The sequence below is a fragment of the Coregonus clupeaformis genome, unplaced genomic scaffold (genome assembly GCF_020615455.1).
Source record: "Coregonus clupeaformis isolate EN_2021a unplaced genomic scaffold, ASM2061545v1 scaf0718, whole genome shotgun sequence".
Lineage (NCBI taxonomy): Eukaryota > Metazoa > Chordata > Actinopteri > Salmoniformes > Salmonidae > Coregonus > Coregonus clupeaformis.
This window is the reverse complement of record NW_025534173.1, coordinates 454-27,813: the sequence shown is the minus strand read 5'-3', so window position 1 is coordinate 27,813 and position 27,360 is coordinate 454. Positions and strand designations below refer to the sequence as shown.

The 27,360-nt window shown below is 43.7% G+C and overlaps 3 pseudogenes; 2 read left to right on the top strand and 1 right to left on the bottom strand.

Annotated features, from left to right (window-relative positions):
* LOC121559378 overlaps positions 1–1,189 on the top strand; it is a 56,216-nt pseudogene extending 55,027 nt beyond the window's left edge.
* Positions 1,190–9,720: 8,531 nt separating this feature from the next.
* LOC123485524 lies at positions 9,721–17,290 on the bottom strand (annotated as a pseudogene).
* A 4,128-nt stretch (positions 17,291–21,418) lies between these two features.
* On the top strand, positions 21,419–25,978 carry LOC123485525 (annotated as a pseudogene).
* Positions 25,979–27,360: the final 1,382 nt, after the last annotated feature.

Below are 27,360 nucleotides of genomic sequence, written 5' to 3'. Positions count from 1 at the left end.
ACTATTTCCTATATTGTAGAATAATAGAGAAGACATCAAAACGATGAAATAACACATATGGAATCATGTAGTAAACAAAAACTGTTACAAATCAAAATATTTTATATTTGAGATTCATCAAATAGCCACCCATTGCCTTGATGACAGCTTTGCACACTCTTGGCATTCTCTCAACCAGCTTCACCTGGAATGCTTTCCAACAGTGGAAGGAGTTCCCCACATATGCTGAGCACTTGTTGGCTGCTTTTCCTTCACTCTGCGGTACGACCATCCCAAACCATCTCAATTGGGTTGAGGTCGGGGGATTGTGGAGGCCGAGTCATCTCCATCGCTCTCCTTCTTGGTAAAATAGCCCTTACACAGCCTGGAGGTGTGTTGGGTCATTGTTCTGTTGAAAAACAAATGATAGTCCCACCAAGCCCAAACCAGATGGGATGGCGTATGACGCTGCAGAATGCTGTGGTGCAGATATGCTGGTTAAGTGATCCTTGAATTCTCAACAAATCACCAGCAAAAGCACCCCCAACACCAAAACACCTCCTCCTCCATGCTTTACGTTGGGAAATACACTGCAGAGATCATCCGTCTCACCCACACCGCATCTCACAAAGACATGCATGCGCTTGGAACCAACATTCTCCAATTTGTGGACTCCAGACCAAAGGGACAAATTTCCACTCGGTCTAATGTCCATTGCTTGTGGCTTTCTTGGCCCAAGCAAGTCTCTTCTTTTATTGGTGTCCTTTAGTAGTGGTTTCTTTGCAGCAATCCGAATCATAGTTTTGATGTCTCTCTACTATTATTCTACAATGTAGAAAATAGTAAAATATAAAGAAAAAAACCCTTGAATGAGTGGTGTCCTAAATCTTTTGACCGTAGTGTAATTCCATAATTTTATTCCAAATGCAGAGTACTGTATACAGTATGTGCCATAATTTGAAAACATTTTCCAACTCCTTCCAAGACTGCATAACTACGTGACCCTACCATCAACATGAATTTAAGTCAATGCATGTTTCACATTCAATGCCAAACATAATCTGGAATTTTCGCTAAGTGTGAATACATCTTTCTCTTTTTGCTACCTCTGTTCCTTTACAGGAGTTTGTGTATGAAGTCTCCACACGACCAGCTGGCGAAGAAAATCCCTGGAGATCTCCGTTGGGACTACGAGGGCATCTGGGGATGAGCAACGACTTCCATAGGTGAAGAGAAAGGGGGAGGAGGAAAGGAGGAGAGGGTAGAGAAAGCGAGAAATATAGCTAAAGAAAAATGTAACAAATATGTGGGTGCGAGGAGGAGGAGCAACGCTGGCCACAGTGTGATGAGCAATGACGGCCACATAGGTAAAAGAGAGGGAGGGAGAGAGGAGAAGAAGAATTAGAAGGAAAGGATGGAAGAACTGAAGAGGGGGGATGAAATGAAAGCGAGAGCGACAGAAAGGAGTACCTTAATCCCTCAACAGGGTGACACGCCGGATTCCCACTGCTTTGTGGAGGCACTTAAACGGCTCTGACGTGGCCCGGCTTGTGTACTGTATATCAGCAGGAGGCAGGTGAGGTGAGAACCAGTAAGGAGGCAGCTGGGGAAGAATGGATTGTAGGGATCTGGAAGGCCTTGAGATCAAAGTGTTTTACTCCCGTCTGGGAGGCTCCTGTGACCAGGCTGGAGTCTCTCTCTTCTCCCGACTGTCTCCCCTAGTGCCCTCTCTCTCTCTCCTCGCTCTTTTTTTTTCTCTCTCATTTACATTTCAGTAGGGTAGGGGTAGTGCTAAGCATGCCTTGCCCAAGGGCACATCGACAGATTTTCTCACCTAGTTGGCTCGGGGATTAGAACCAGCGACCTTTCGGTTACTCAAGCACAACGCCTCCCCCTCTCTCTCTCTCTCTCTCTCTCTCTCTCTCTCTCTCTCTCTCTCTCTCTCTCTCGCCTTTTTTTCTCTCTCTCTCTCTCTCTCTCTCTCTCTCTCTCTCTCTCTCTATCTATCTATCTATCTATCTATCTATCTATCTATCTTTCTCCAACTCAGATTTTCTATTTATCTCATGCCCACTCTCTCTTTCACACAGATGCACGCACGCACACACACACACACGCACACTCAATCTCTCCCTCATGCCCTCTCTCTAATCCCTCTCTCTACTCACACCCCCTCATGCTATTCTCTTTCCCTCCATCTCTTTTTATGCTTTTTTTTCTCTCTCTCTCTATTTCTCTTTCTCTCTCTCTCACGCTGGGGCCATAACGTTTGTGAGTTATTACTGCACCAGAAGAGTAGGGAGGTACGCCATCGCTCTAACACACTGTTCCCGCCAACCTCCCCTATGACTGTTATTATTATTGTTATGGTGTAATGGCCAAAATACACGACGGCCTAGGATCTGTTAGCACTGTGGAAAATGACTGTGATACTGGGAGAGCAGAGCGAGAGGGGAGGAAGTGGGGGAAAAGAGAAAGGGGGGAGTGACTGAGAGGGAAAAGGGATAAGATGGATATGGAGAGGGGAGGAAAAATGTGGTGTCAAATACTCTCTGTAAAGGTCAGGAAGAATGATGGAGGAAGAAGATAAGGGACAGAAAAATGAAAGGAAAAGAGTAATTATGGAAGGAAGAGAGAGTAGGAGGAGAGACGGAGAGAGAGTAGCAGTGTCCCCTCTGATTTGTGGGAGCAATTGATGGGCTGACTGGACTCCTCTCTATTTTGCAAGCAAAGACAGAGGTGACAGGAAGGAGGAGAAGGAGGAAGAAAAGAGGAGGAGCAAAGAGATAGGAGGGGGATGCAGCCCCGCCCCTGGTCCTCCCCCCCTCAACCATCTCATCCCATCCATCAGTGTTTCTCTCTCATCCCTCTTTCTTTCTTGTCCCACGCCGCGTCACACTGTCGCCCGCCGCTTGTCACCGGCACACCCTCCGGGCCTAGGGAACACGTATCGATCTGTTTGTGTGTGTGTGTGTGCGGGGGGAGGGGGGTGGTCATAGCGGCGTACGTGAGGAGGGGCCTAGACAAACTCCGGCAAACAGGTCAGTTGTTACGACTGTGTGTGTGTGTGTGTGTTTGGGGTGGCAAGAATGAGAAGGGGGTCATTGGGAAGGTACGTGAGAAGACTATCCAAACACACTCTCTCTGAGACTTGGGCGCTAAGCTACGGCGCAAGGTTTGTTTGCGCACATATACTACTCACATCCCACTGGGTACACACTGATTGAATCAACGCTGCTTCCACATCATTTCAATGAAAATTACATTGAACCAACATGGAAATAGATGTTGAATTGACGTTGTGCCTAGTGGGATGTGTGTGAGTTATGTAAGAGATAGTATTAACTCTCCCCACACCTCTCTACTGTATATGAAGGGAAGCTTAATGCCAAGGCTTAGGTGGGGCCACAGATGAGCTAATGAGCGTGTTTCAGTATGCTAGGGAAAGCCGGCGTCTGTTAAATACTGTGTTTTAAAACCTCATGCTCCGGCCAACTGTGCAATCACAGCCAGGAAAACCGCTTATCTGTCTGATGACCCCCCTCCCCAGTGATGACTTGCCTCTCTCTCTTCATCTCTCTCTCTCCTTTTCCTATCTGTCAATTTATCGCTATTTATCCTCTCAATTCCCCTTCTTAATCTCTCCCCTTTTTCTTGCTGTTCTTTCTTTCCCTGTGTGTCCCTGTGGGTCTGTCTGTGTGTCCCTGTGGGTCTGTCTGTAGTGTCCTTGTGGGTCTGTCTGTGTGTCCCTGGGGTCTGTGTGTCTCCCTGTGTGAACATTTACATTTACATTTTAGTCATTTAGCAAATGCTCTTATCCAGAGCTTACTCTACAGACCTGTAGGTCTGTCTGTGTGTCTCTGTGGGTCTGTCTGTGTTTCAGAGACAGAGAGAGAGAGAGAGAGAGAGAGGGTCTGTCTGTGTGTCTCCCTGTGTGTCCCTGTGGGTCTGTCTGTGTGTCTCCCTGTGTGTTTCTGGGTGAGTCTGTCTGTGTGTCTCCCTGTGTGTCCCTGGGTGGGTCTGTCTGTGTGTCCCTGTGGGTCTGTGTGTCTCCCTGTGGGTCTGTCTGTGTGTCCCTGTGGGTCTGTGTGTCTCCCTGTGTGTCCCTGTGGGTCTGTCTGTGTATCCCTGTGGGTCTATGTTCCCTGTGGGTCTGTGGGTCTCCCTGTGTGTCCCTGTGGGTCTGTCTGTGTGTCCCTGTGGGTCTGTAAAATTTTTCCCTGTGTGACCCCTGTGGGTCTGTCTGGGGTGCCCCCAGGGGTCTGTGTGTCTCCCCTGTGTGTCCTTGTGGGTCTGTCTGTGTGTCTGTCTGTGTGTCCCTGTGGGTCTGTTGTGTGTCTTGTGTGTCCCTGTGGGTCTGTCTATGTGTCTCCCGGTGTGTCTCCCTGCGTGCTTTTCTGTGGGTCTGTCTGCGTGTCTGTTTGTCTGTCTGTTGGTAGCTAGGTTGTTCATGTAAAATATGTTTTTCTCGTGGACTCACCTGACTTAAAGATTTCATTTTTCATTCTCTTCTCCTCTTCTTCCTCTTACCTCTCCCTCTCTTTCTCTCTTTCTCTCTCTCTCTCTCTCTGTCTCTCTCTCCCTTCCACCTTCTCCCTCCCTCTCTCAGGTGGAGTTGAACTGCATAAATGCTAAGGGAGTGAGGCTGGAAACATTGGTTTGAGTGTCTCAAACACACTGGGCAAGAAAGTCGAGTACTGCACACCTCACGCAGCAAGGAGCCCTCCAGGAGGCCCCCCGCAGTGACTGACACACACACACACACACCCTTTATCATGAATTATTAAATGATAATCAATGAATGATGAATAAATAAATAATAAAGTAACAGTAATAATAGTGATAAACCATGCAATAATGATAATGATGAAATAATAATAATAACAATAATAATAACGGTAATACAAATAATATTATAGGAATATCCTAATTTGTTTTTCTAAGTAAATCAATTTCTGAAAATGTCCCTCATTGAAGTGTTTAACGTGAAAGTGCTAAGAAATTTTACCTTAGCCCTCTATATTGTGAAGTCACTCTTGCATTTCAGTCATTCAAATTTACACATTAATAGTGTAGAACTCCTCTTACCTGCACTGTAACTACAATACTGGAACAGTCTGTAAGCACTCTTGGGGCTCATTGCCCAACAAGGTCTTGTTACGAACTGTAGTCACCAGGTGATTTCTACTAGGAATGTAGTTGAAAAGGTGGGTAACTGCACTGAACGCCCGGTTGAGATGACTGGCGTCTAGCAACGCTAATGCTAACTGCTTTAACAGTTCTTGCGAGTATGGGTAACTGCATACTTGGTGTGTTTCTGAAAGTGGCCGTGGCAAATAAAGTGGGTGGATCAACAGCGATTAGTGTAACATCAGCGCTCTGTTATTGGTTAGAATTGTTTTGACTGAGCGTTGTTTTTCGCCTCTTACCATGCAACTACCGCGACCGCTGGCAGTGTTTGGACTTCTGTTTTGAAGCCAGAAGATGAGTCCAAATTGTATTTCACTGTTACAAATAATTGTATATTTTCAGTTAATAAAACTGACAATTGTTTATTTTTAAATTAAAAGTACTGTTGCTTGTATGCGCTGTATGTGTGTGCTTACTGTGACTGTCACCTGATGTTGGCTACACTTAGGTAGCTACTTCCTGAAGCCGCTATGGACAAAGGTGCTTAGTAAGTGGAAGCTAAGAACACTGTGTCTGTACATAAGGTTCATGCCTCCCTATTGAGCAGACCGTATCAAGGTGACATCTAGATAGTTAGCAATATTAGCTATTTATTGTGTAAGCTGCTATCCTACTTGAAATAAAATAATGGGAGGGCAAAAAATGGCCATAAGAAAGCTATTGCCAGAAGTATACATTTGATACAGCTGCCCAGTGGGAAGCAAGACACTTCCATACAACAACGGCACTAGTCATCGTGATCAATTTATACACTCTTCAGGCAGCCCAATCAGCCACGCAAAACGGTTTCAGAGCCAACACCAAGATCAATTAGCTGATTTGCTTTCCATAAACCCACTTGTGTTGATCCACCCACTTTCGCTATCATCAACTTTCAGACACTCCACGCATGCATTTACTTATGACTCAGTTCTAGCATTATCTGTGCTAACAATATAAAACAGCGCTATAACAATGCTAATAACGCTAACAATGCTAACAGTACTAACAGCGCTAACAATGCTAACAGTACTAACAGCACTAACAATGCACAGTACTAACAGCACTAACAATGCTAACAGTACTAACAGGCCTTAATAGTGCTAACAGTGCTATCACTAATTTGCTTTTAATAGGTGTGAAAACAGTATTCACCAAGGTACTATCAGTGCTAGCATGTGTTTACCCTCCTCTGCATCCCTGATTTACTACACAAAGTACCCAAATGACGAGGACAACTGGGTAAGTCACCTGTTATATATTTTAAATTATGGTGGTTGTCTCTCTGATGCAAATCGGCACACCATAATGTTAAAGCACAAAAGGATCCATCTGACTGTACTGTCTCTGTGTACTTGTCCGATGTCTGTACGTGATGACAGTAAGTGTCTGTATTCCCTATATCCTCCTTTTATTTGTCTTTGTGTGTGAGTTAATGTGTGTGTGCATACATTTTGCATACAAATGTGTGTGTCACGCGTGTGTGTGTTTGTCTGTAAGCGGGTGTCACGTCCTTCTCCAAATGTCTCCATCCATGAACCTCAAAGCATGGAGCTGTGAAGAAAGACAGAAAAAAGAGACGGTGACTCACTCCTATGTTCCCTGGATGTCCCCTTGATCTAACAAACTGATGTCCTGTCACATGTGGCTGGCAGTCCAGTGAGTCACTTTTCCAGACAGTCACACAAAATAACCCTCTGGTCTGGATTATTCTCTGACCCCCTGTTCTGTGCCCTTTGACCTTGACTTTGAGTGATTTGAAAGCTATGCAGAGAGATTTCCGTGGCACAGTCTCAAACAAACTATTGCCCCTTACTCTAAAGAGGAGTTATCAGAGGTTATCAAATACCAACTACTGTGCAGGCTTTTGCTCCAGCTCCAGCCTAATGCAGTCTGGACGATAATAAGTGTCATCGGGTGTGTTAGTGCAGGGCTGGAACAAAAGCATGCACATCCCAGTAGCTCTCCAGACTTAGGAGCTTCTCCAACACTTCGGCGCCTTTTACACTAAGACATTCAAATTTTCCATCCTGGAGATTTTAAAAATATATATTGGTGTGAGAAATATTGCAAAAAAAGATTACAAAAACACCTGTAGCCAAAGGAATAGGTTAATTTGAGATTTTATCAATTTACTCATCTATTCAGGTCTAAGAGAAGGATATCAAGAAGTGTCTAGGTCTAGGAGTTAGGGTTTGTTTAGTGAATCATGAAGAGAGACTACCCAGGCTGTTTTTATGAGATAGAGGACTGCCCACAGAGCTTAAAAGACTATTGTGACTTTGCGGATGACAGCAGAGATCCCCCCGGCTCTGTGATGGATTTCACAGAGGAAAGAGATTGGCCATGATGAATTATACTCAGTAATGGCAACAATTCTTCTCAGAGGCTCGACCACTGGACTGTGTGGACAATCATGACTAATGTACATGCAGGATCAAAGGATACCGAGCACGACGTTTGTGTGTGTGTGTGTGTGTGTGTGTGTGTGTGTGTGTGTGCATGCTTGCTTGCAAGTGTGTGGTCGTGCAGGTGTACATGTCTGTGTGTGTGCGGGTTCATGCACTGAATCTAAATGCACTCACGGACACCCCACTCCCCCCACAATCCCTTGCAACAAGAAAACACAGGCAGAAAGTAGACAGTGACTTCTTACCATGGATTCCTTCACCAGAGATAGACCTCGAGGGGTTAACTAATTCTAAGGACTGAGGCCCAACCCTGTGGCCCCTAGCTACAGTTTGGACACCTTATAGTTCCAACGCTTGGTCCACTAAAGCACACACTATTACCCTTTTCACACTACTGAGCCAAACACAGCCATGTCAAGCCAAGCTGTACTGCACTGGCCTCATAACTCATCTACTGTAGTTGCTGTAACTAAAAAAAGGACAATGTGAAAAAGAAAATATCCAGGCCACAGTATGGTTTGGGTCGCCCTGTAGTGTCAATTAGACATCTCAGTCAGTCAACAGTCTCCTGGAGTTTTTCTTACTTTCTAATTGTTGTCTGGGATCTCTGTGTTTGTAATTCTGTACTTGGACAAAGGTGTGAATGAAGGCGCCATCATGGATAGCAAAAAAACAAAGGCGATTCCTGCAAGGGCTAGAGATCAAATGTAGGGGGTACTGTGACACGGATCATGGATCGGGGTCAGAAGCTAGGGACTGAACTCTGAGACGGCCCAGAGAGAAGTTCAGTTAGTCTCATCTTTCGGGCGTCACCAAGAACACACGCCGAGTGACTTGACAAAGATGGTGGTGGAGTGGAGAGGGCGGAATCTGTTCTTTTCTATGCACACCAATGACGACAAGACAGCCTCCACACGCAGCAACAACAGTAAATTTGATAAACAATGATAAACATTCCTCAATGTCACTATGTGATGTGTTGTCAAAGATGCATTCATGGGTTTTTTTGTATGTAATACTGAGTATGTATACAACAGGTGGTTCTAATCCTGAATGCTGATTGCTTAAACCGCATTCCAGCCGGTGTCTATTCCACAAGTTACTGAGTATGTATGTACTTCCCTCTCTGGGATATTCTTTCGCTTATCATGGGAAGCCAGGCTTGGACTAACACAGGAGATATTTATTCGTCCAGGTGATCTGATGGTTTATTTTCACTCAGATTCTCTGCCTTTACTTTGGTATGTTGTCGCAGTCAAGCGAACATGACTTTGTTCATCATGTGACAAAAAAACATGCATCTTAACATTCTAATAAAGAATTGCATGTGTAAAGATTGTCATATATATATGCATATGTAACTAACATTGTAACTAACATGGATCAATGCCAATTTCTTTATGGTTGATATCATTGATATGGTATCATCGGATCAAATCTGTTACAGCTATCATCGGCCGCTGTGTACTGTTGGTTTGTAATTTATTGTTTGTAAAAAAAATAAAAAGAAGAAGGATAATTCAGGGTAACTTGCTAAATGTTATGCTTTACTCGGTCAGCTGTTGCTTTAAAACCTTTATCGTCATAGATATTGACATTGTCTTCCTTTAATGACAACAAGGGAATGGGGAGAATGGGTGGAGGGGGGGACTATTGTTACAGCATCCCTGTGTACTCACTGATGTACTGTTCATTTCTATGTGGAACATACGGTGTGATTGGGCATCCTGAGGTGAGTTTGTGGAACTACTTCAAAAATAAACTGAACCTGTTTCAGTGGCTTACTGTGTACGTTGTTGGACAGAATAAAGTGATGTTACAAGATTTAAATGGCACATTTGTCCAAAAAACATGTGGAGGCTAACCTTTTATTCTTTTGTTAAAAGTCATGTGCATTTTGTGAAAACCTATAGTAAGCCCCCTTCAAGCATTTATTTTAAAACACACTTTCATAGTCATTCTATGAACTTACAATGAACATGTCATTATAATTATTCATATCGATTTATATTATATTATTGCGCATAACAGTATCATCAAAAAGCAAAATAACTTTCAATGTAAGTAATGCTGCTAATACTATTGCAAATATCCTTTCCTTTGCAAACATGGCTTTTTCTATATGCATACTACTCTTTCTTCTCCTCTCTTCCTCCTCCTCTCAATGGGTTAATACCGCTACTTGAACAGTGGGGCATTGGCCTGGTCGCCTCCACAGTATCATCAGAAAGGGCCTGAGGGCTGAGAAGGAAGAGAAGGAGCGGAAGAAAGAGAGAGAGTGGGTCACCCAGCCTCTACACCTTGCTCCGTCAGGGAGAGGAAGGCCCGGTGGCGGGCGCCCACCAGGAGCAACTCTTTGTCGGGATAGAGGCCACAGGTTGGCGCCACCGAACAGCTCCAACAAACCTAAGGGAAGAAAGTGAGGTGGGGGAGTAAGAGAAAGGAGCAGGAGAAGGAGAGCGAAGAGGGTAGAAGGAAACATAGAAGGTAGAGGGAGATAGAAGAAAGGGAGGAAGAGAAGTGAGGGGAGAGGCAAATCAAGAACTGATTGGAATTTGTTTTGTTGGTTTAGGGTTGACTTAGAACGACCTGGGGAAATCCATTCTGCTTTCTGGATGTGTGCACATTTGTGTTGTAGCCAAGCACAAACATCTGGTTCAACCAATCAAGGGCTTGGTGATTAGTTGAATCATGTGGCTACAACAAAATGCACAGTCTTATAATTCTAACAGTCAGGCAGCAGGTAAGCTAAAAGACAGACAGATAGACACAGACATGCATACAGACAGACCTATCTTCCTGAGCAGGTGTTCTGACCCGTCCGGACGTCCAGTGTGATTTTGGGCAGAGACCTCGTGGCCTGGGGAGACACCTGATGCATCTGCTCTACCATCTGTCTCACTGCCTTGTCCGTCATCTTCCCTCCACCAATTGCAGGTCAGAGAGCTTGGCAGTGGGCGGGAGCAGGATGAACAGGCTACTACCAAGAGAGAGGGAACATCGCCACCTATGGGTGATAGACAAGGTCAGGATGTTATGCATTGTGTGTGTGGAATGCTTATAGTGTATCTGCATGTAGGTGTGGGTGTGTGTAATCAAAATGGTTACCTGTGCCTTCATTGATTTGTATTATATTGGTAGAGCTAATTTGTATTTGGCACTGTAAAGGACAGGTACCTTCACAGTATCGCCATTCAGTTTCACAATGGAAACTTTTGGAGCTTGCATCACCCCACCTTCCATTGACCTGAAACAGATATTTTTTAAAAATCCACAAACTCCACATCCGCTTAAGATAGACTATCCTATCAGATAGATAGAGCATCGGTGCTGTCCAAGAGCTATTTTGATCACAACACACACACACACACACACACACACACAGGATAATATTCATTGAAATACACAGCATTGAGGAGTACCAGTTCGGCTCTAAGTGAAACAGAGTTGACCAGCTCTTTGATTTTATTATTTGTCTGCTTTGCCACCCAACTGTTGATCATTTCACGCCTACCCAACAAGCATATCAATTTGGCTGGATCCAACCGCAGAACTGCATGGATTGGTTGGTAAAGGACTCACTCAACATCATGTCTGAGGGGGAGAGAGAGGGAATGACAGAGAGGTGGACAGACAGACAGACAGACATACAGACAGACAACCCTCACAGACAGACAGACAGACAGACAGAGAGGTGGACAGACAGACAGACATACAGACAGGCAGAGAGTTAAGTGGTGATGGCGAACTCTGATTAAACTGACAATATACACGGCATCGAGAAATAGCTGAGAATAAGTTATAATTATCATGAGCATTAATTGTGCTCTGGTAGTACAAGTTGTAGTAGATCTGGAGGCCATCTTCAGTGTGTCCTGAAGTTTCAGCTTCAGTTTCTTCATCTCGGAATGAACGAAAGAAGTCATGAGACAGACAGAGCCATTTCCATATCTCTCCTGTCTTGCCACGCAGCACCTAATGAGAGAGAGAGAGAGAGGAAGGATATACAGTATGTATTTTACTATCACAATGCGCCAAGCATTCACCAGTAAGAGCTTATATCAAGAATGTTGCTTTATTGTAAAAAACGGAGGTCTAGAGCATGAGTGCACTTGGACAACCCCCTCCCAATGTTCCCTTAAAAGAAACCCCACCCTCTCTCTTTCTTACCTAGCAATAGGTGGGTTAACACCCGCTGATGCTGATTGGAGAGAAGAGCAGGTTTTCCGTGGCTGCGATTGGCTGAGGTGGGCATAAAGCTTCATGGAGAACTCATTGAGGGATTCTCCTAGCATGGCCTCCCACTGCACCCAAGCTGGTCTCATCCTGGCCAATGGCCCCACGGTCATGAACCCAACGCAGGAGGAGGAAGAACGGTGGGCGCAGCTAAAAGAAATGGTGAATGAAGATGATAATTTAAACAACCAAGAGAATAACAGTGTCTTGGAACATTGCAGGTGAGAGTGTAACATTTGGGCATTATGGCTATTTGAAATTAATTGATGTGTTAAATTTGGCGACCACACCAATTTAACAAATGTTTATATAGGCAAAAGTTGTAGTAGAAGATGAAGAAGAAGAAGAAGACGAAGAAGAAGAAGAAGAAGAAGAAGAAGAAGAAGAAGAAGAAGAGTAGCTAAACGGCTCCCACAAATTAGCCCACCTGTATTAAAGGTTATTGTCTCTGCCCTTCCTCAGCTGTGTCAAAATAGTACATGCCGGCATCCCATTTTGACCCCATTAAGTGTGATTGACATATCTGTTTCAAAGGGGCCAAAAAGCCATTCTAGTCTGTCACCATTCACCATTTCTCCAGTCTCTGCGTGATTCAACTGCTTCCGCGTGTCGTTCATCATTCCTTTATCATATCTGTACCAATGGACCTGGTCTTTGCTGGATGGTGGGCGTTCACAAGGTAAATTCACAGTGGACCCTTCGATTACCTTGAGAATGTAGCTGCTGGACACTGGAGGGACATAGACCAAGATGGAACACAAAGACAGCACAACAGTAGAATTGACTTCTGGTTCCAACTCAAAATGTATGCAATGTTTGCTGACCTGCAGAGTTTGCTAAACTCATAAAAAAGTTGGCTCTATATTTCACCAGTTTTTAACAATTACAATCTATGAATACAGTGAATTGGAGTAAAGTGTATAAATCGACTGAATGCCTTATTCATTGTGATCTAAACCTACTACTCAAGTTGTCGTCCTATTTCTTCCTTGACATAGACTCTCAAGATGAATTACTACGATTAAAATGTAGGACTCTGTAATGAATAATGAAAAGTGAACCCAGAAAGACTGAGTTTTAACTTGTAACCTTGATTCTAAAAACAATATGTTACAAGTAGTGAAAAACCAGAAGTGGAGTGTCTATTATAAGAAAGGTCAACATCACGTCAGGCAGTTGTGCATAAAAATAGAGGTGGCAGTATGTCCTAACCCATCAACCTGACTGCAAACTTTTGCCACTCAATATTATTCATCTGCATCAAAATTCATCTATTCCCCCTCGTTGGCTACACTGACAGGAGAGATTTCCAGAAAGAAGCCATCCTGGGGAGAGCTTGAGTTGCTTTGAGGATTCTGGGTAGTCTGGAAACCAGGGAGTCCTTGCATTTCCAGGTGATCTTAGCCCCAGCAAAGCTTTGCTGATTTTGGCCAGGGAGACATGGGAAGACCAGGGTGGAGCCAGGTACACTATGCGGTGACCCCAACGGAGGAAGAGAAAAGCTGATAGAGAGACAGAGATGGGACAACCAAACAAGAAGGTGGAGGCGCAAGGTACATGAGGTTTCTCAGAAAATGCACATTAGCATTTGTCCTAAAAGGTTTAATATTACAATACAAAATGGGCCTGTTTCCCAGAACCAGATTTACGCCTACACTCCTGGGCCCGTATTCAAAAAAAGGTCTTGAGAGTAGGAGTGCGGAACTAGCGTCAGGTCTGCCCTGCGTCTGTCCATAGTATCATATCTATTGCGATCTAAAAGCTAAAGCCGAACATCAATCCTGCTCTATGTCAATACAGGCAACGGACTCCAGATTGGAAAGCATTTTCAACAGAGATTCTCCATTTAGCATGCTTTTCAGTCCAGGATGTTTTTTTTATCTTTCTCCAGAAACTGGTGCTTTGTGTTTTACCTCAAAGACGAGCAGGAGGGAGACACACGATAGGGACTGAAATCCCCATCTAGGGAAGATGAAGAAGTAGAGGGGGAGAGAAGAGGCAGGCAAGGATGGAGGGACAAGCGGGCAAAGGGGCAGGGGAATCAAAAATCAATAGAACACAAAAAGCAAGACTAGTTTGGCACATATTCATGAATTCTTTCCTAATCCGATTGGTCATTCACTCATGCCCTATATCTCAGTGCAACAAGCAAAGTATTGGGAATGGCATTTGCAGTTATAAATAACATAGACAAAAAAATATCTGAAATATTATTTCTAGAGTAAACTTAAACCATGATATCTTTATGACAGTAGGCCTATCATGATTGAGTCATTGATCTTTGTAGAAAGGCATCTAAAATGTTTACTCACACTGCAGGTCAATTGCAAATATTACAGTCAGAAATAGTCTAAGAAGGATGATGATATATATATTCTCTACTGGAAAAAAGGGGTTCACGTCCTACGCAAGTGTTCATCTACTGCTTGTATTCAATATGTGGTGTCCTTCCTACTCTCACCAAACCAATGACTTATCTGTTTATTGTTTGATTAGTGGTCTTGTGTGTTTGCACTTTGTACGGGCTGATTTACCAAAATCACATGTTATTTGCCAAAAGCTCCCATACACACTGAACAAATATATAAACGCAACGCGTAAAGTGTTAGTTACCCCCATGTTTCATGAGCTGAAATAAAAGAAAATGAAATGTTCCATATGCACAAAAAGCTTATTTCTCTCAAATGTTGCACAAATTTGTTTATGTCCCTGTTAGTGAGCATTTCTCCTTTGCCAAGATAATCCATCCACCGAACAGGGCGTGGCATATCAAGAAGTTGATTAAACAGCAGATTATTACACAGGTCACCTTGTGCGGGAACAATCAAAGGACACTCTAAAATGTGATTTTGTCACACAACACAATGCCAAATATTTCTCAAGTTTTGAGGGAGCAGTTTTTTTTGAGGGAGAAGTTTTCAGAGAAATTACAATTAATGTTATCTGGCAACAGCTCTGTGGACATTTTCTGTAGTCAGAATGCCAATTGCACACTCCCTCAAAACTTGTCTATCCAGATCATCCCAAACATGCTCAAATGGGTGGCATGTCTGTTGAGTAAGGCTCATGGAAGAACTAGTTAGTTACTCTTGAAATGACATTTTTAGCTTCCAGGAATTTTGCACAGATCCTTGTGACATGGAGCCTGCAATATCATGCTGAAACTGTGGTGATGGCGGCGGATGAATGGCACCGGCCAATGGGCCTCAGGATCTTGTCACGTATCTCTGTGCATTCAAATTATGCTTATGCCACTGCCCATTCCTAACCCCACCGACTATGGGGCACTCTGTTCATTAAAAAAATTAATTTATCTACCCTAAGCCAACTCCAATGTGATTTTAGAGAATTTGTAAACACGTCCAACTTTAGCCTCACAACCACAGACCACGTGTATGCATCAGCGGTTTATTGCTGATGTTAACGTTGTGAATAGAGTGCCCCATGTGGTGGGTCGTTATCGTGCCGGCAGGCATAAAGTTACGGACAACGAACATTTAATTCATTTTCTCTGTGTTAATTTGAATGCACCGAGAAACCGCGACAAGATCTGCGGGCTTATTGTCGTGCCACTCATCTTGCACCATCACCTCATATTTTCCACGCCCCTACCTATGTTCATATCTGGATTCCCAGTCATGTAAATCTACAGAGGGCCTAATTTAAACTTTATTTCAATTTATTTATTTCCTTATGTGAACTGTAACTTTGTTTGCATGTTGCATGTTGCATTTATATTTTTGTTCAGTACTATTTTGATTTAAAGTCTCTCTTTTTGTTTTGTTCTTGCTTAGCATTGATAAGTCAAAACTTTTTACAAATATGTATCAATATAATATGTCCGTATGCGCTTGCTGTTTATGCTATAAAACATAACATGGACGAATGAAATGAAAATTACCATGTTTTGTGGATAATACTTTTTTGCCCCAAGTACTGTATTAAATCGACATTGTAAAGCAGCGATCGATTGGTATGAGCCCTTTTCATTTGGGCGTATTCGAATCCGGGAACCGGATGCAAAAGCAAAGTCTAAAGTTTTGGGGTTTTTGCAGTCGGTATGAAGTGATTTGTTGCCATATTGCAAACAAAAAGCTTACATTAAACAATGAAACTACGGAACAGGCACAGGCAAACGTGAAGCTGGAAGTAAAATCGCCTGAAAGAGAGTAAGTTTATTCCTAATTTGCTGAAGCCGTTAGGCGTGGAGCAGTGCAACCAAACAACATGACATGACAAGTCATAAGTAGCTATTAAAAGTTGCTTTTAGTTTCCAACTAATTAACAAAGAGCTTCAGATTGTAATGTACGTTAAAGACGTCGAAACGCACTTGTGTTTATTAGTTACCAAACGTTCTTTCTTTACGTTATGTTATTTCTCAGTTAGTAACGTTTTTCAACCGCGATACTAGTATGCTTCTGTAACGTGGCTTTGTCTTATCTACAAAAATACGTGTTTGCAAATCGCGGGGTTAGAGTCCTTATCAGTGGAGATCGGAGTTGTACAATTGGTTTATCAAAGATTTCACGCAAGATCTGTTTAATTCAGATGACTGTTACAAATACAAAGTAATCTATTATCTGCAGAATTTTCTTTGTAACGACTGCAGCTCAAAACTTCATGTGTGGTTCATCATTAATCCAAAGTCTGTATTTGTTCATTTCGAACTTTCTACAAGACGACGCCTCTTAACCCACAGCTAGTAGTTTAGTGTAGATCAGAGCCCTATGTTGACAATCACATATGGCCCTTTGGTAGAAAATCTGCTTTTCGTACATTTGATTCGACTCATTGCTGAATTCCCCCTCAACCCACAGTGTTATTATCAACCAAAGCAGTGGCAAGGTCTTGGGAGAGTACTGGCAACCGCCAGCTATGGCAACGCAGTTCCAGCATCGATGACGCATTTTGTGCTAAGGGAGAGGAGGAAGGGGTGTCCGATGGAAGAAGGAAGGATGGAAGGGCAGAGAGAAAGACAGAGAGGGGGAGAGATGACTTCGGTACCCTGTGTTTCGCCAAACCCCCAGACACCCGGCTCTCCACTGTGGCTGGCTCCCCCGACCACAGCAGCAGTCTGGAAGTACCAGGTTGATGCCCCATCACACACACACACACACACACACACACAGACAGTATCAGACGCTACCACACACAACAGCGATATCAGTGTAAGTTGTGTGGTGATGACCCCACGATTTTTCCTCTTTCTCTCTGCTCCGCTTTAAGAATCCGATGAAGACGTCTTAGGCAGCAGTTGAACCCTCTTTCTCTCTTTTTCAAAATCAGGTTTGTCTTCATTGGCTTGTTGTGATTGCATCTGTGTCTCTTAGATGAGAATGGCACCCTCAAATCTCAATCTGTGTTTCTTGTTTTCCTAATTTATGATATCATAAAAATGTATTATTTATCAATTTATTTTTCAGCGATCCTGCAACTCTTCTGCAGCTCCCAGTGGTCTTTCAGACCTTGGAGTTTCTGTCACCCAGCTCTCCATGCCGCGGGTAATTAACCACACACCACATACAGTGGGGAGAATAAGTATTTGAAATACATCATGCCGATTTTGCAGGTTTTCCACTCCATAAGCATGTAGAGGTCATTTCTTATCATAGGTACACTTCAACTGGGTGAGAGACGGAAAATCACATTGTATGATTTCTTAAGTAATTAATTTGCATTTTTGCATGACATAAGTATTTGATACATCAAAAAGCAGAACGCAATATTTGGTGTTCAGAAACCTTTGTTTGCAATTACAGAGATCATATAATGTTTCCTGTAGGTCTTGACCAGGTTTGTACACACACACTGCAGCAGGGATTTTGGCCCACCCTCCACTAGACCTTCTCCAGATCCTTCAGGTTGGGCCATGTAAGGTCAATCGGACTTTCAGCTCCTCCAAATATTTTCTAATTCGGTTCAGGTCTAAGGACTGTTTCGGCCACCAGGACCTTGAGATGCCTCTTCTGGGAGCCACTCTTCGTACCCTGGCTGTGTGTTTGGTGGGTGTCATGCTGGAAGACCCAGCCACGACTATCTTCAATACCGAGGGAAGGAGAGATTTGTTGAGATCCCGGATACATGGCTTTATCCATCCATCCCCTCCCCTCAATAAGGTGCAGTGGCGCTGTCCCCTTTGCAGAAAAGCATCCCCCAAAGAATGATGTTTCCACCGCCTCCATCAGCGCCACGGTTTGGATGGTGTTCTTTGGGGTGCTCTCATCCTTCTTCTTCCTCCAAACACGTGTGGAGTTTAGACCGCCCTCTCTTTTTGTCTCATCAGACCACATGACTTCTCCCATTCCTCCCTCAGATCCTTCCAGATGGTCATTGGCAAACTTCCAGACAAAGGGCCTGGACATCTTTGTGAACAGGACATTGCGTGTGGATTTTTTAACTGTCCATGTTGGCGTCAGTGTGTTACTAATGGTTTTTCTTTGCGATTGTGGTCCCAGCTCTCTTCAGGTCATTGACCAGGTCCGCCATGTAGTTCTGGGCTGATCCCTCACCTTCCTCATGATCATTGATGCCCCACGAGGTGAGATCTTGCATGGAGCCCCAGACCGAGGGTGATTGACCGTCATCTTAAACTTCTTCCATTTTCTAATAATTGTGCCAACAATGTGTTGCCTTCTCACCAAGCTGCTTGCCTATTGTCCTGTAGCCCATCCCAGCCTTGTGCAGGTCTACAATTTTATCCCTGATGTCCTTACACAGCTCTCTCTGGTCTTGGCCATTGTGGAGAGGTTGGAGTCTGTTTGATTGAGTGTGTGGACAGGTGTCTTTTTATACAGGTCGAGTTCAAACAGGTGCAGTTAATACAGGTAATGAGTGTAGAACAGGAGGGCTTCTTAAAGAAAAACTAACAGGTCTGTGAGAGCCGGAATTCTTACTGGTTGGTAGGTGATCAAATACTTATGTCATCGCAATAAAATGCAAATTAATTACTTCAAAAATCATACAATGTGATTTTCTGGATTTGTTTTAGATTCCGTCTCTCACAGTTGAAGTGTACCTATGATAAAAAATTACAGACCTCTACTGCTTTGTAAGTAGGAAAACCTGCAAAATCGGCAGTGTATCAAATACTTGTTCTCCCCACTGTATATGGCGGAGCTGATGGCCATACTGTTGGCCTTGCAGTGGGTGAAAGAAGAGTTAAGCCAGACAGAGTAGTTATTTGCTCCTGATTCATGTGCAGTGTTAATGAGTCTCCAGTCCTTTAGCTCACGTAGCAGACAAGCACCTGCTTTATGAGTGCTACACTGCTATGTGCTAAGTAGGAAAACCTGCAAAATCGGCAGTGTATCAAATACTTGTTCTCCCCACTGTACAAACAGTCATAAGAATGCATTTACACTGAACCATGCCCACAATATTGCAAAAAGATCAAGGATGTACTCACACACACTACCTCAATCACCCACAACGATTGACGAAAACCCTGATGTTTTCCTCAGGTGGACGTCTCACCCTCTGGTGAAGAAGAACAGGAAGAGTGGTCCTCGCTTCATTCCTTCTCCTCGTCACTGGAGTCGGTAAGTCACACCATCTCTGCTGAAAGAAAAGACACTTCTCCCATGATTCTCGTCCACGGTGTTTTTCACCAATACATTCCTAGGGGAACCAAGGTGTCATCATTTTTGTACCAGCCCAGCACTAACACACTAGATTCAACTAACCAAAGGCTTGCTGATACATTGAATGGATGTGTGTTATTCTAGGCTAGAAAAAGAATGTGCACAGCCCAGTGATGGGCTGGGGAACACTGCTGTCACTGCACTGCAGTCTAACATTTTGGTTTGTGTACAGCTGTTATATTTTATAGGTATGTCTTGTTTTTACCACCCATTGTAATATATTCATGGCACTGGACTTTCCTCTGTGTTCTCATTCTCTTGTTAGTTATCTTGAGATATTGCCATGTTTTTTTAAATTTCCATTTTTCTTTCTCTCAGCTCTCATTTTCACTGGTGTGTCAATACAATTGAATCCGGAAGCAGGTAAGCGATTCGGTGAACGCTGGGGTGTGTTGTCACATTTCTTGATTGTTGGTAGTCTTTACTATGGGCTTTCGACAAGGTGATCTTTGACCTTTTCCACAGGTGTCTCAAGTGCCACTTTTCTTCATCCCTGGATTTATTCTCTCTTCATTCCTGGGGGTATATAGTGTCTCTTTATTGCAACTTGGTTGTATTGTCAATGTATTTCATGTTTCACACCGATCTTTCACCTTTCCTCCTGCTCTTTTTAATCATAACGTCTGGAATGTAAACTTAAACAGTCCTGTAATGGTCTGTAGAAGTCCCCACTGTCACAGACTTATCACTGTGGATGTTGGATACAAGTAATCTGCAGATAAAATGACACACAGGCATTACAAAAGCGTCACAGTTTACAACATGTGCAACATTTGCATTACTATGGCTTCATAGGAGGTTTACTATAGAAATGATTAAAACAGTGTGCATTAATTGTTTTCTCTCCATTTCCCTCAGTTTACCATGTGATTTACATCAGCTGTGCGGTTCGGGAAGAAGAGGCTTCAAGTTCTTCTACTTGCCTATTTTGAAAAAATGACCCATTGCACTACACCTCCTTTTTTTTTGGTCCAATTTCCAGAATAATACTTTTTCAATTATGTAACAGAAAGATATTGTCCCATGGACGTTTTTTCTTATTTTGTAAAACCCTTTTACCCTGTCTTTATACTGACCACTACTACGAACTCAACCACTTTGATTGCCCCGATAAGCTTCCTGCACACATCCTGTATGGAGGAGAAGGAGTCTGATTTGCCTGCCTGTGTTTGTCATGTCTCATGAGTAAATAACGACTGTGAAACTAAAATAAACCTGTTTTTTTTTGTTGTATATTACTTTTAAAAGGTCTCAATGAGTCAGTGTTTGTTAGTAGCGCTGGTGTTGCAGTAATGCAATGCAAACAATATGGGAATTTCAGGACTGCTGTCGGTGCCAACTTATCGATCAAGTATTAGGTATTTCTCTCAGATGTGTTTGGTGGGGGGCCACATACTCCAATATTTTAATTAATGGGATGATGAGTATTTGCGCTTATGTATAGATCATCAAATCTGAGTGCAAGAGTAGCCTATATGCAATGTTTTGGCTACAATAAGCTTTGAAAAGCATTATGTTAGTATGTAGGAAAACTTAACCACATCAAATGTGCTAGAGAAGAGTGGTGAAAAATAATCAATGTACAATCACATTCAACTGGTAGAGGCTCTGTCGTAGCCGGCGCGACCGGGAGACCCATGGGGCGGCGCACAATTGGCCCAGCGTCGTCCAGGGTAGGGGAGGGAATGGCCGGCAGGGATGTAAGCTCAGTTAGGTAGAGCATGACGTTTGCAACGCCAGGGTTGTGGGGGCCAGTATGAAAAAAATTCAAATAATGTATGCACTCACTAACTGTAAGTCGCTCTGGATAAGAGCGTCTGCTAAATGACGTAAATGTAAAATGTAATGTAAATGTAATCTAATCACAAGACTTTGCCGAAATCCCTAGGCGTCAGCAGTGACGTCAATTGAAGTGTCGAATTCTCCCGAGCTCTCCCCGAAGATAGGCAATCGGCTCCTTTTTGACACTCGGAGAAACAAGGATGGAGGAACTGGCTACCAAGCTCCTCGCAGAAGGCATTCAGGAAAAGTGGGTCAGTCCTGGCAAAGGAGACCTGTCAACGTTTCCTGATGGAACCAAGGTGAGTTATAAAATACTGAATTTAATCCACGGTCAAAGAGTAGTTTTGCTATGCATATTTCTAGCTAAACTGGTTAGCATTATTAGCTAACGTTAGCGTGGAGCGTAATTATCGAGGTTTGACATGTTCAAAGCAGTGATGCACATTACCTTATTTTTAGTTAAACATAACTCTGTCTACCAGAATTGTTATTGACAGAAATTATCAGCCATCAGTAATTTGGAGCAAAAACGATAATTTTCTTGGCGAGACTGTAAGAGGGCGGGACTTTTAACGGATAGACATGTTTTCATTGATTTTCGTCTCTTATTGGCCGGTGCGGATGTCCGTCAGCTTGTAACGCTTATTAGTACTAGGTTTTAATTGGATAGTCGGCATGACTGTAACTGTATTGTTGGATAATCCAGTGTGAATTTGTACCTCTTTTCCTGTTGATAAAAATCTCGAATTTCGTTTGCTGTAGTCTTTCAATCTTGTGAAAGACATGCATAATAAACCTTTTACCAGCTCACGCTATCAGCATTTATTGTCCAACTTTTGTATATAATACTATTTCAGCCTGCTGGGAAGTGATAATGTAGACACTACAACGTTTACTTAAGGTGAATGCACCAATTTGTAAGTCGCTCTGGATAAGAGCGTCTCCTAAATGACGTAAATGTAATGTACTGTTACAAAACAGATAAAACACAGTTTCATTAATACAATGCATTTCACTGAACACAAATATAAATTGCACAACATTCAACAATTTAAAAAGATTTACTGAGTTACAGTTCATATAAGGAAATCCAGTCAATTGAAATTAATTAATTTGGCCCTAATCTATGGATTTCACGACTGGGAATACAGAAAATGCATATGTTGGTCACAGATATCTTTAGAAAAATTAGGTAGGGGTGGTGGATCAGAAAACCATTCAATATCTGTGTAACCACCATTTGCCTCATGCAGCGCAACACATCTCCTTTGCAAATAGTTGATCTGGCTGTTGGTTGTGGCCTGTGGAATGTTGCCACTCCTCTTCAATGGCTGTGTGAAGTTTGCTGGATATTGGCGGTGGAACTGGAACCCGCTGTCATACACGTTGATCCAGAACATCCCAAACTTGCTCAATGAGTGACATGTCTGATGAGTATGCAGGTCATGGAAGAACTGGGACATTTTCAGTTTCCAGAATTTTGTACGATCCTTGCTACATGGGGCTGTGCATTATCATGCTGAAACATGAAGTGATGGCGGTGGATGAATGGCCACGACAATGGGCCTCAGGATCTCCTCGGTATCTCTGTGTATTCCAAATTGCCATCGATAAAACCTTGCAATTGTGTTTCGATGTCCGTAGCTTGGTGCCTGCCCATACCACTAACCCCACCAGCCATCATGGGCCACTCTGTTCATAACGTTGACATCAGCAAACCGCCCCACACGACGCACAAGCACCGCTGTCTACCATCTGCCCAGTACCAGTTGAAACTGGTATTCATCCGTGAAGAGCACCTTCTCCAAGCGTGCCAATGGGCACTCGGTTGGAGACGTTTGCCCACTAAAGTCGGGTTCACAGAAGCCGAACTGCAGTCCGATCAAGACCTTGGTGAGGACTACGAGCACACAGATCAGCTTCCCTGAGACGGTTTCTGACATTTGTGCAGAAATTATTTGGTTGTGCAAACCCACAGTTTCATCAGCTGTCCGGGTGGCTGGTCTCAGACGATCCCTGAGGTGAAGAACCCAGATGTGGAGGTCCATGGCTGGCGTGGTTACCGTGGTCTCTGCGGTTGAGGTCGGTTGGCCGTACCTGCCAAATTCTCTAAAACTGACGTTGGAGGCGGCTTATGGTAGAGAAATTAACATTAAATTCTCTGGCAACAGCTCCGTGGACATTCCTGCAGTCAGCATGCCAATTTCATGCTCACTCAAAAACTGAAACATCTGTAGCATTGCTACCCAGGCACAAGGTGCACCTGTGTAATGATCATGCTGTTTAATCAACGTATTGATATGCCACACCTGTCAACTGGATGGATTATCTTGGCAAAGGAGAAATGCTCACTAACAGGGATGTAAACTAATTTGTGATAAACATTTTTAGAGAAATCGTTTTGTGCGTATGGACAATTTCTGGGATCTTTATATCAGCTCATGAAACATGGGACCAACACTTTACATGTTGCGTTTTATATTTTTGTTCCAGTGTATTACATGTTTATCCACTTGTGTAATACCAGTTCTCCATTCTATCCCCAATTTTCCAACAGGTGATATTCCACTACCGCTCCAGCCTGTGTGATGGCACAGTGCTAAGATGACTCCAGGACCATGGGGGCCGGAGCAAGCCCCATGGAACTCATCCTGGGAAGAAGTTCAAGCTGGCCGTGTGGGAGCGAAGTCATCGCCACCATGAGGGAGGAGAGGTGGCAGATTTCACATGTGACGTCAAGGTGGTGTCGCCCAATTTAACAAGGTTGACTTGGATGGATTAGAGACCGTTACATCTGTACACACACACGCATACAATTGGTGTGCGCAAAAAACATTGATCGTTATGGAATTTGGACAGGGTTTGTCAATGTTTTTGTTAATTGTTTCCCTTCAGAGAACTGCCTTAATTATACTTTCAACCAATCCCTCAATTTGTCCCAAGTGAATGTAATGTAACCATCCTCTTTCCTTCTCCCTCTCTCCCACAGCACACATCCCTTGTACCGCTGGTGTCCCAGTCCCTGAGGGAACATCAGTGCCGGGAAGGACCTGGAGGGCCAGAGACACTGCTGTGGCATCTGCTCAGATCCACTCACACCACTCCCTGGGCCACTGTGCTTGGACCAGCTCCAGGCCAACCCTCAGCCTCCCTAGTCTTCACCCCTGGAGCTCCCTTCATGGCGGTGAGGGGGGCTTATCTCTTCTCCATTAGGGGGTCCAATCACCCCTGTGCTGAGTCTGGCTCCTCTCAAGGTTTCTTCCATCCAGGTTTCCTTGCCACTGTGCTACTGCTTATTTCTTAGCGTCCCATGCACTGAAGGTGCTTTGCTCCTAAGTAAATGGATATCTGTCTCGCCCTAGATGGTTATATGAACTCTGAAGTTCTACCAGGACATCAAGAGGAGGATGGCACCCTTCCTTTCACAAGTTTATGTCCTCAACATAGTTTTTCCTTTGCCACTGTGCTCCTGTTTGCTCTTTGGGGCTTTAGGCCTGGTTACTGTAAAACTGTGTTTGTTAAAAGCACTACATCAAAATGTTTTCTAACCCTTTTATCACCAAAGCAGCACTCATGCCTCTGTCATTTCACTGCATAAATACATTTTGATTGAATAATATGATTGACGCCTCTCTCTCTCCCAGGTTTTCCTGTGCTACGTTCAGACTGGACATCTGGGCGATGACGGACGAGGAGAAGCTGGAGGTGGTGCCTCAGATCCCGTGGAGGGTAACGCCCTGTACAAGAGGGCGACGTGAAGGAGGCTGCCGAGAAGTACTACAATGCCATCTGCCTGTCCAAAGAACCTGCAGATGAAGGTAAACATTTATGACTTCAAACCTGGGGACTTGCTTTTTTGGCATTTGTATTTAATAGGGTAACATTTAGAGCACTGCAGACACATGCTTTTCATTTAGTTGAGGATAACTAGCCATTCTGCATGTCATGTCCAAATGAGATCTATGCATTCCCTATCTATAGAACGTCTTGACCCCACTAAATAAGTGGCTGGTCTTCTAACTCCTCATCCTTGGCCCCTCCTCCAATCAGGAGCGTCCGGGCGACGAGGGCTGGATCAAGCTGGACCTCATGATCACACCCCTGATGCTGAACTACTGCCAGTGTCAGCTGATCCAGGGGTCAGTACTCACGAGGTGCTGGACCACTGCTCCTCCATCATCTCCAAATACGAGGTGAGTCACAAACTGAATACATTCAGGTGTGGCCCCTGCCCTAGGATCAAGTGAATATGCTGGAATTCACATAACAATAGGCTATGCTCTGAAGCGAATGTGTAATTTGTTGCCGCACTCATCATTACTTAAGACAATCCCTTTAAAAATAAACATTTGTTACTTTTGCTGTTCTGTTTTGTCTGTCTACAGCAGGCCTGTTGCTAAGCGAATGACAAGTTATCTTGAGCTTTTTTGTTGCTTACTACCAGCTGCTCAACTTAAATGTGTAGTAAACGTAACACCATTTGAACACACGGCCTCTTTCCCATTGACACCTCTTACCTCCATCCCCACAGACAACGTGAAGGCCTACTTCGCGGGCCAAGGCCCACGCGGCGGTGTGCGAGACGGAGGCGCGGGCCGACTTTGCCAAGGTGGTGGAGCTGGACCGTACACGCTGGGGCCTCGGTGGCCAAGGACTGAGGGCCATGGAGGAGAGGATCTCGCTCCAAGAGAAGGAGGAGAAGGGCCGCTATCCAAGAGCCTGTTCAGCTACGACAGCACGCCCCGGCCACCGCTTCCACGGTGAGTAGCCCAAGTATCTCTAGAAGTAGATGTTAGATCCGTGGGCCATATTAAAAACAGAATCTCAGAGTGAGTGCTTATCTAGGATCAGGTCCCCCTGTCCCTATAATCTAATTCATTTATAATCTAGGCCAAACTAATCTATACCAGCACTCAATACTCTAATGCTATTTGAGTGCTTTTCCCAGATCTAGGATCATATTACCCGTGTGAAGAAAATGTCTACCCTTTTTTTTATATACTAGTGAAATTAATGATCCATCTGTCTTTACACTAATTTATTGTATTTTTTAATTGGCACTATTTCATCCCTTATTAGTGTTTAATTACTAATTAGGTAATGTTGTTGTACTTTGAATGTCTAAAACTGTGTTATGCACTCTTTTAGGGTTGAATTAAGAAGAGGTTTATTTTTGTTATAAAGAAGAGAGGAGGAGCAGTTGTGGACACACAGTGCTTTGACTTTAGTTTTATCCACACCACAAAATCCTATTCAGTTATCCCCATACATCTCACCACTTTTCCCTTTCTCACCAAACCCCCCCTGCCAGGCCGCGCATTCTCTTTCTAGATTCACTTTGATCTTTTATAGAAACGACCATTACACCCCACTCAAATGTACCTCAACACCAACAGACTTTCAAGGTTCAGCTTCCCCCTACCGCAAACAGCCAGTTGCATCACCCACCCTGCCAAAAGCTGCAGGAATACCATCTCCTTTGTGTATGACTACATCATATATATCTTCCCCACATATTTCCCCTTTCTTATTTCCCCTTTAATGTTCTACACTATGACTCTATCCATTTCTCTATCTTCCTTTATTTGTTTTTTATTACTATATTACATTTCAATTTGCTAAAATCTGTGTCTTTGTAATCCTTTTTTTAGCTGGACATTTGCTTAATGACTGTTTTTGCCCTCAACTCAACCTGTTCCCAACCCCACTTGCCTTTTGGTCAGTGCGAACCGGAAGTTAATGATTTGCCAAGTCATTGATTCAGTGAGTGTAGTTGGGATAGTGGCCATCATTTAGGCCTAAGCTCCTTCCCAGTCTGTGTTCAGTAGACTGGAAAGGACTGTGGATGGCGGGGAAGGCATTATGGCTCCTTATTCTGTAAGGCCTGGTCACCAGAAAAGAATAGAGATGGTATTGAACCGGGCGTTCTGAACATCGTAAGGTCAAGAGAGCCTCTTCTGCTGAACCATTTTCATGGGTTGTTTGTTCAAACAGCTGAGCACGGCTCGTCATACCAGCATTTAACTCATTTGTCCTATTGTATCTAAGGTCTGTTGACACAGCTTCGTGTGTCGGTTGAATGTAGTGGGTGTTCTATCTAGCCTGGGCAAGGCAGTGGCCCCTCACATTGTTTCCTTGGTAG